Here is a 9,329-nt window from a genome sequence, read left to right as displayed (position 1 = left end):
TTATTTCAGCCACTCTTGTGTAAGAGGTGATGACAGTAAATTACATACAACCAATATTACACTTTCCTGCACCTCAGCTCTGTTTGCTGAAACACAGACTAGCAGTTCTGGTCTCTCATGACTTTTTTGAATGTCTTGCACAGGTATTGCAGTGGGATTGTGTTATGACTCTGAATGTAAGTGTTAGAAGCAGCTTCTGGGGAGAGTATCATACAGCTGTTCACAGAAGAAAGAGTTAATAGCACAAACCCATAACAAACAGTTTGTGGAGTACTTCTGATATACTTTCTAAAGCATAAGCCATTAAGCAGTAAAGTTACCACGCTCCTTCCTGTAGAGATTCAAATGACTCTGCTGCTGGCTTTCAATATACATGCATTACATGAAAGTTTGGTTTGTAATATTTGCATTACAATGAAAAGTTTTGGCATAACGAATCTTCTTTCAGAGAAGATTTCTCAGGTGGGACTTAAAAAGTAGCGTATGTAAATAGGGTCTGAATGAACTCTCCTCTGACAGCTACCTGGAAGGGGGAGAGACTTGAGGAGCAAACTCTATTTATATGAACACACCTACTCTCCCTTGATATCAGTAGATAAAGAGGTGTTTCTCAAAGTGTTCAACTTTTGCTGGTGTACAGCTCCCTTAGTACTAAAAGCGAGGATAGTGAAATACTATTATTAATGTTTTTGTCTTTATTGCATGAATAAAGGAGAGCAAAAGTGTGTTCAACTTGTCCGAAATGAGGTGGCTACCTTCAGCTGAAAGTATCTCATTAAGCCATGGGCTCAAATGCCGGAGCCCTGTGAAGGTAAGAGGGGTGGGGACAGGTATCCCAGGCAGGAGATGTGGGCTCTCTTTAAGGGTCCCAGGTATGGTTTAATCTGTTCCTAACATAAGAACATAAGAACGGCCGTACCGGGTCAGACCAAAGGTCCATCTAGCCCAGTAGCTGTCTACCAACAGTGGCCAATGCCAGGTGCCCCAGAGGGAGTGAAGCTAACAGGCAATGATCAAGTGATCTCTCTCCTGGCATCCACCTCCATCCTCTGATGAACAGAGGCTAGGAACACCATTTTTTATCCATCCTGGCTAATAGCCATTTATGGACTTAGCCACCACTGAATTTATCCAGTTCCCTTTTAAACATTGTTATAGCCCCAGCCTTCACAACCTCCTCAGGCAAGGAGTTCCACAAGTTGACTGTGCGCTGTGTGAAGAACTTCCTTTTATTTGTTTTAAACCTGCTGTCTATTAATTTCATTTGGTGACCCCTAGTTCTTGTATTATGGGAATAAGTAAGTAACTTTTCCTTATCCACTTTCTCCACATCACTCATGATTTTATATACCTCTGTCATATCCCCCCTTAGTCTCCTCTTTTCCAAGCTGAAGAGACCTAGCCTCTTTAATCTTTCCTCTTATGGGACCCTCTCCAAACCCCTAATCATTTTAGTTGCCCTTTTCTGAACCTTTTCTAGTGCTAGAATATCTTTTTTGAGGTGAGAAGACCACATCTGTACACAGTATTCGAGATGTGGGCATATCATGGATTTATATAAGGGCAATAATATATTCTCAGTCTTATTCTCTATCCCTTTTTTAATGATTCCTAACACCCTTTTTGCTTTTTTGACCGCTTCTGCACACTGCGTGGTTATCTTCAGAGAACTATCCACGATGACGCCAAGATCTTTTTCCTGACTCGTTGTAGCTAAAGTAGCCCCCATCATATTGTATGTGTAGTTGGAGTTATTTTTTCAAATGTACATTACTTTACATTTATCCACATTACATTTCATTTGCCATTTTGTTGCCCAGTCACTTAGTTTTTTGAGATCTTTTTGAAGTTCTTCACAATCTGCTTTGGTCTTAACTATATTGAGTAGTTTAGTTTCATCTGCAAACTTTGCCACCTTACTGTTTACCCCTTTCTCCAGATCATTTATGAATAAATTGAATAGGATTGGTCCTAGGACTGACCTTTGGGGAACACCATTAGTTACCCCTCTCCATTCTGAGAATTTACCATCAATTCCTACCCTTTGTTCCCTGTCTTTTAACCAGTTCTCAGTCCATGAAAGGATCTTCCCTTTTATCCCATGACAGCTTAATTTACGTAAGAGCCTTTGCTGAGGGGACATTGTCAAAGGCTTTCTGGAAATCTAAATACACTATGTCCACATGGATCCCCTTGTCACATTTGTTGACCCCTTCAAAGAACTCTAATAGATTACTAAGACACAATTTCCCTTTACAGAAACCATGTTGACTATTTCTCAACAGTTTATGTTTTTCTATGGGTCTGACAATTTTATTCTTAACTATTGTTTCGACTAATTTGCCCGGTACCAATGTTAGACTTACCGGTCTGTAATTGCCAGGATCACCTCTAGAGCCCTTTTTAAATATTGGCGTTACATTAGCTAATTTCCAGTCATTGGGTACAGAAGCCGATTTAAAGGACAGGTTACAAACCTTAGTTAATAGTTCCGCAACTTCACATTTGACTTCTTTCAGAACTCTTGGGTGAATGCCATCTGGTCCTGGTGACTTGCTAATGTTGAGTTTATCAATTAATTCCAAAACCTCCTCTAGTGACACTTCAATCTGTGACAGTTCCTCAGATTTGTCACCTACAAAAGCCGGCTCAGGTTTGGGAATCTCCCTAACATCCTCAGCTGTGAAGACTGAAGCAAAGAATCCATTTTGTTTCTCTGCAATGACTTTATCATCTTTAAGTGCTCCTTTTGTATCTCGATCGTCAAGGGGCCCCACTTGTTTAGCAGGCTTCCTGCTTCTGATGTACTTAAAAAACATTTTGTTATTACCTCTGGAGTTCTTGGCTAGCCGTTCTTCAAACTCCTCTTTGGCTTTTCTTATTACACTCTTGCACTTAAGCTGGCAGTGTTTGTGCTCCTTTCTATTTGCCTCACTAGGATTTGACTTCCACTTTTTAAAGAAAGTCTTTTTATCTCTCACTGCTTCTTTTACATGGTAGTTAAGCCACGGTGGCTCTTTTCTAGTTCTTTTACTATGTTTCTTAATTTGGGGTATACATTGAAGTTGGGCCTCTATTACGGTGTCTTTAAAAAGGGCCCATGCAACTTGCAGGGATTTCACTTTAGTCACTGTTCCTTTTAACTTTTATTTAACTAACCCTCTCATTTTTGCATAGTTCCCACTTTTGAAATTAAATGCCACAGTGTTGGGCTGTTGAGGTGTTCTTCCCCCATAGGGATGTTGAATGCTATTGTATTATGGTCACTATTTCCAAGAGGTCCTGCTTCCGCCCCATCATTCAAAGATAGAGCTGAATAGACTCCATTGGGAACCTTTTTTATTGTAAGTGTTTAAATGAGAGCTGAAATCACTGGTGGTGGAAAAGCATTGCTGCCCAGCCTTCTAGAAGCTGACAGTCATGAAGAATTGTCAGTCACAGAGGTCACAGGGCAGGTGGCAGCAGAATGTAACTGACAGTCAATCGACCAGAGTGGAGCAAGTGACTAGTGGGGCAGTCACCAGAGAGGACCCATGGCTGGCGGGGGTAGCCAACCACAGCAAGTGATCAGATGGCAAGTGGGAGGTTAAATCACACACATGCACCTCTGAACCCCAGGGCCTCACTGACCAAGGACAACCACCGTGAGTGGGATGGGGGCAGAGTAAAGGAACTTTGGGTTGTAGAACTCAAGAGCATGAGACAGAAGACGTGCCCGGCTCACAATTTTAAGATTATGAATCCTGTTGTGGCATTTTCCCTAATTAATGTCGGGAGACTTCTCGCCTTTTATTAAAAGTTTCTTTTGTACACTTGGACTCTGTGCTTGCGAGAGGGAAGTATTGCCTCTCAGAGGTGCCCAGGAGTGGTGTGTAACTTTCCCTGGTTATTGGGTGACGGCTTGATCCTCTTTGTTGTATTATTGAAAAGAAACCCCTAGATATTGAAACTGGCTCTGGTTGCTGCCGACTACATCTGGCAGAAGGATTACATGTATGTCATCTGTATTTCTCCTGAAACTGAAAAGATCCCAGTGTCTCAGCCCTCATTCAGTTGCTTGTCAGCAACAAAAGTCTAGTAGCTCCTCTGTCTCTGGGTTAATAACTAACTGGTTCTCCTCAGGTTCTGTTCTGTCAGTCTGCAGCCTGTATCTGGAGTGGTAACAGGCACTGGGATCAGTATAGAAAATATTCATTCCCTGGGCTCTCACTCTCTAGTACAGTGGCCCCCAACCTTTTTGTCTGGCACCGAATTACGGCGGCGACACCTCTCGATGATGCTGTTTGTCGGTAGTAAACGGCATCATCCAGAGGCGATGCTGCTGAATTTCGGCAGCATTTTGGTGAATGCTTGACCACCAGCCAGGACGCGAGCGCATTTAGATGCCCCTGCGGGTGCCGTGGTGCCCGTGGGCATCACATTGGGGCCCCCTGTTCTAGTACATAGTGACCCCAACAGCTGTTATTCAGGCACAGTGAGGGTTTGCAGGAAGTGCATTTAAAAGTCAAATGCAAGTGGACCATCATTTCCCACATGAAAGTAGTCTATTGCTCTCTAACTGCTTCGGACCTGTATTCATAAAATCCATGGCAAATGGGAATGGTATAGGGACAGACATGGAGCTGAACTGCCATAATGAATGTGTGTGTCAAACCCGGTTCTTGGGATGTTTCTTATATAGCTCTATTGGGTTCACTGTTGGAATTTTTATATTATGGCTGTATTGGGTGAAACCAGTCTGGCTCTTCTTAATTTAACACCAGGCTGCTGAAAAACAAGCAGGAAGGGAAGCAACAGCTCAATAAAAGCCATCGCTCAGTAACCACCCCAGGGAGACTGAGAGACAACACCAGAGCTACAAGCTGCAAAGAGCCTATTTCTGGCCTCTAGCCACATCACACAGCTTGTTTTGCCAGCGCTGGGAATCTGTCCAGAGGTGGAGTAGCTGTTGTGAGAATCTCTTCAGACTGACACATACAGACAATGCTGGGGAAGTCATAAGGCCTTCGACCTGCCTGGGTCCCCGTCAGAATGGGAAGGCTTGGGCTCAGAGACATGTACAGACTGTTGTTTGAAAACCCCCGTATTCTCCCAGATTACACTTTATTCCTGCTGTTCAGATTAAACAATATTTTGGTTCCAGAAGGCTGGCTGGCCACTCATCTCAGCACTACTCACAGACTCCTAGAGGGAAGAACCACAGGTGCCGAACCCACTTGGACGAGCTCAGCAAGCACAGGTGACCCTCAGTGTGCAGTACCCCGGGCCCAGGCTGAGGGTGGTAGAATAGAGAGATTTCACCCCAGGAGAGGGAAGGCTACAGGGCCTGTCATCGGGCACTTGGACACCAGAGAGGTGGGAGAGATGCCGGTAGCCCTGGAACTCTGAGCGGTCTCTACAGGGCAGAAAGGCTGGAGCCTGCAGCCAGTCAGGAAACAGAAATATGCCTCATCGCACCTATTACCACAGAGCAACACAGTTTTGAACTCCTGCATACACAATTAAGCCAGAGAATAAGACCTTTGAAAATGCATTTGCTGATTAAATTTCCAGAAGAAAATAAACCCGAGGCGATTTGGGAACTAGTCACTGACATTCCGTGGGGTCTCATCTTGCTCAGCCCCAGCAGGATCGGGCCCAGAGCACATGACACCTCTAGAAATGGGAGTCCCTGAGAAATCCTGACGTGGTTATTGGGGTTTTAACACTCCGAGCTCGTTTGGAATATCAAGTTTTTGTGTAGCTTGAATGATCCACCATGGAGCATGGGCAGATGCAGGGGAGCTACCTAGCTACTCAGCGCTGTCTGCTCTCCAGCCCCATCACTGAGTGACCCCGACAGCCCAGCTGAGTGCTCTGCCTCTGCACAGAACCATCTTTCCCCTTCACTTTGCATTTTAAGGATCATGAAATCTGCCAACGTACCTAATTCCTGCTAGTCATGGAGTAGCTGACACCAGAGGTCTTCACCATAAAGGACAGGAGTCACTGGAGAGGTAGCACAGGCAGCAGGCAGTATCTGTTCAGACAGAGAGGGAACTGCCTTTATAAAGCACGTTTGCACATTCCCTTGGGGCCATTTGGTGATCAGGAAACCTCACCTGCTTCGCTTAGTGTACACCAGCTTTAACCCTGTCATGGCCAACAGCAAACTGCAGGAGGCCAACTCACAAGGGACGTGTGATGATGCTGCCCAACTCGACTGCAGCACAAAATCTGCTGCAGGCTCAGTTCCTGGAATCTGGGCTTGTCATCACTGTTTGTTTGGTTCTGATTAGTCATATGGCTACCTTGCGAGTGGCTGAGTGGTAACGATGATGCTCTCAGAGCTGTGATCTGGCTGAAATAAAATATACTACTACTACTAATAATAATAATTAAATCTCTACCCCAATATAATGCGACCCTATATATCATGAATTTGGATAAAACGCGGTAAAGCAGTGCTCCAGGGGGGTGGGGCTGTGCATTCCGGTGGATCAAAGCAAGTTCGATATAACGCGCTTTCACCTACAATGCAGTAAGATTTTTGGCTCCCAAGGACAGCGTTATATCGGGGTAGGGGTGTAATAATAAATAAATAATAATATAGGACCAGATTTCTCTCCAGCAGCCACTTTTCCTGCATTACAAACCCTGGGTGCAGGCCAGGGATGGGAGATTTCACAAAGCTCCCTACATGGAGATTTCCCTTGGATCTTTATGGTCCAGGAAGGTAGTGGAATCTCCATGATTGGAGATTATATAGCGTGTTAGACAAATCCCTGTCAGAAATGGTCTAGCTAGTACTTAGTTCTGCCACGAGCTCAGAGATCTGGACTAGATGAACTCTTGCAGTCCCTTCCAGTCCTAGAATTCTCCCTGTGGAATGAAAAGGGGAACCCAGGACCTTGGGATCCCCCAAGATAGGCACAGATCTCAGAGATCCACTGGTAGCTAGACCCACCCACCCACAGTCTCTTTTCCTCCACAACTGCTCTAGGACACTCTCCAGCTCCCTGCTAGCACAGGTTCTTCAGAGTTGTGCTGCTAGGGCCTGTCACACTAGCCACTGCCCACAGGACCTGCTGAAGGGGCCTTGTACAGGGTGGAGGGGGCTGCACAGAGATGGGAAGGCTGGTTAGAGTATCAGATGGGCACAATACCCCAGCCATAGACTGGTTGGGAGGTTTAGACATTTGCGTTTCCAGAGTGCAGCCATAGACTCGGTCATTGCAACCTTAATTTACATTATGAGGAATAGGCAGATGAAAATTCTCCAGTTTCTCTTGGGGATCCAAGCAGCTGCAGCTGGGCAGCATTATGACTGAAAAGGAAACATTTTGTTTGGGTCAAAAAAATTGTTGGGGGAATTTTGTTTTTCAGTCCATCTTTAGCTGGAACCATGGACCTCTGTGACTCCTGCTACAAGACTTCACTCCTAGGGGGCAGCACTCACCCACATCAGCCTCCCACACTCAGCAGGCCTTGGACCTCTGCCATGGTGTCTATGCCAGCTCTATAACAGAGAGATCCCCTGGAGAAGGCATGTCTGCAGCAGTTCATCCATCAGTAGAACAGTTTAAGAACATAAGAATGGCCATATTGTTTCAGATTAATGGCTCATTTAGCCCAGTTTCTGGTCTTTTGACAGTGAACAGTGCAGATGCTTCAGAGGAAAAGAAGAAAACAGGGCATCCATTGAGTGATCCTTCCCCTGTCTTCTGCACCCAGCTTCTGGCAGTCAAAGGTTTAGAGACTCTAGGAGCATGGGGCTGCGTCCCTGAACATCCCAGCTAATAGCTATTTATGGACCTAGCCTCTATGCACCTATCTGATTCCTTTTGGATCCAGTTACACTTTTGGCCTTCACAATCTCCCTTGGCAAATTTCTGAAGTCAAATCCTAGTGAGGCAAATAGAAAGGAGCACAAACACTGCCAGCTTAAGTGCAAGAGTGTAATAAGAAAAGCCAAAGAGGAGTTTGAAGAATGGCTAGCCAAGAACTCCAGAGGTAATAACAAAACGTTTTTTAAGTACATCAGAAGCAGGAAGCCTGTTAAACAACCAGTGGGGCCCCTTGATGATTGAGATACAAAAGGAGTGCTTAAAGATGATAAAGTCATTGCAGAGAAACAAAATGGATTCTTTGCTTCAGTCTTCACGGCTGAGGATGTCAGGGAGATTCCCAAATCTGAGCTGGCCTTTGTAGGTGACAAATCTGAGGAACTGTCACAGATTGAAGTGTCACTAGAGGAGGTTTTGGAATTAATTGATAAACTCAGAGTTAACAAGTCCAGATGCCATTCATCCACGAGTTCTGAAAGAACTCAAATGTGAAGTTGCAGAACTATTAACTAAGGTTTGTAACTTGTCCTTTAAATCGGCTTCTGTACCCAATGACTGGAAGTTAGCGAATGTAATGCCAATATTTAAAAAGGGCTCTAGAGGTCATCCTGGCAATTACAGACCGATAAGTGTAACATTGGTACCGGGCAAATTAGTTGAAACAATAGTTAAGAATAAAATTGTCAGACACATAGAAAAACATAAACTACTGAGAAATAGTCAACATGGTTTCTGTAAAGGGAAATTGTGTCTTACTAATCTATCAGAGTTCTTTGAAGGGGTCAACAAAAATGTGGACAAGGGGGATCCAGTGGACATAGTGTACTTAGATTTTCAGAAAGTTTTTGCAAGGTCCCTCACCAAAGGCTCTTACGTAAATTAAGTTGTCATGGGATAAAAGGGAAGGTCCTTTCATGGAGTGAGAACGGGTTAAAAGACAGGGAACAAAGAGTAGAAATTAATGGTAAATTCTCAGAATGGAGAGGGGTAAATAGTGGTGTTCCCCAAGGGTCAGTCCTAAGACCAATCCTTTTCTATTTATTCATAAATGATCTGGAGAAAGGAGTAAACAGCGAGGTGGCAAAGTTTGCAGATGATACTAAACTGCTCAAGATAGTTAATAGAAAAGTAGACTGTGAAGAACTTCAAAAAGATCTCAAAAAACTAAGTGATTGGGCAACAAAATAGCAAATGAAATGTAATGTGGATAAATGTAAAGTAATGCACATAGGAAAAAATAACCCCCACTATACATACACTATGACAGGGGCTACTTTAGCTACAACGAATCAGGAAAAAGATCTTGGCGTCATCGTGGATAGTTCTCTGAAGATGTCCACGCAGTGTGCAGAGGCAGTCAAAAAAGCAAACAGGATGTTAGTAATCATTAAAAAGATCATAGAGAATAAGACTGAGAATATATTATTGCCCTTATATAAATCCATGATATGCCCACATCTCGAATACTGTGTACAGATGTGGTCTCCTCACCTCAAAAAAGAT

The sequence above is a fragment of the Gopherus evgoodei genome, unplaced genomic scaffold (assembly GCF_007399415.2).
Source record: "Gopherus evgoodei ecotype Sinaloan lineage unplaced genomic scaffold, rGopEvg1_v1.p scaffold_65_arrow_ctg1, whole genome shotgun sequence".
In the NCBI taxonomy this organism is placed as follows: domain Eukaryota; kingdom Metazoa; phylum Chordata; order Testudines; family Testudinidae; genus Gopherus; species Gopherus evgoodei.
Note: the sequence above shows the minus strand (reverse complement) of the source record.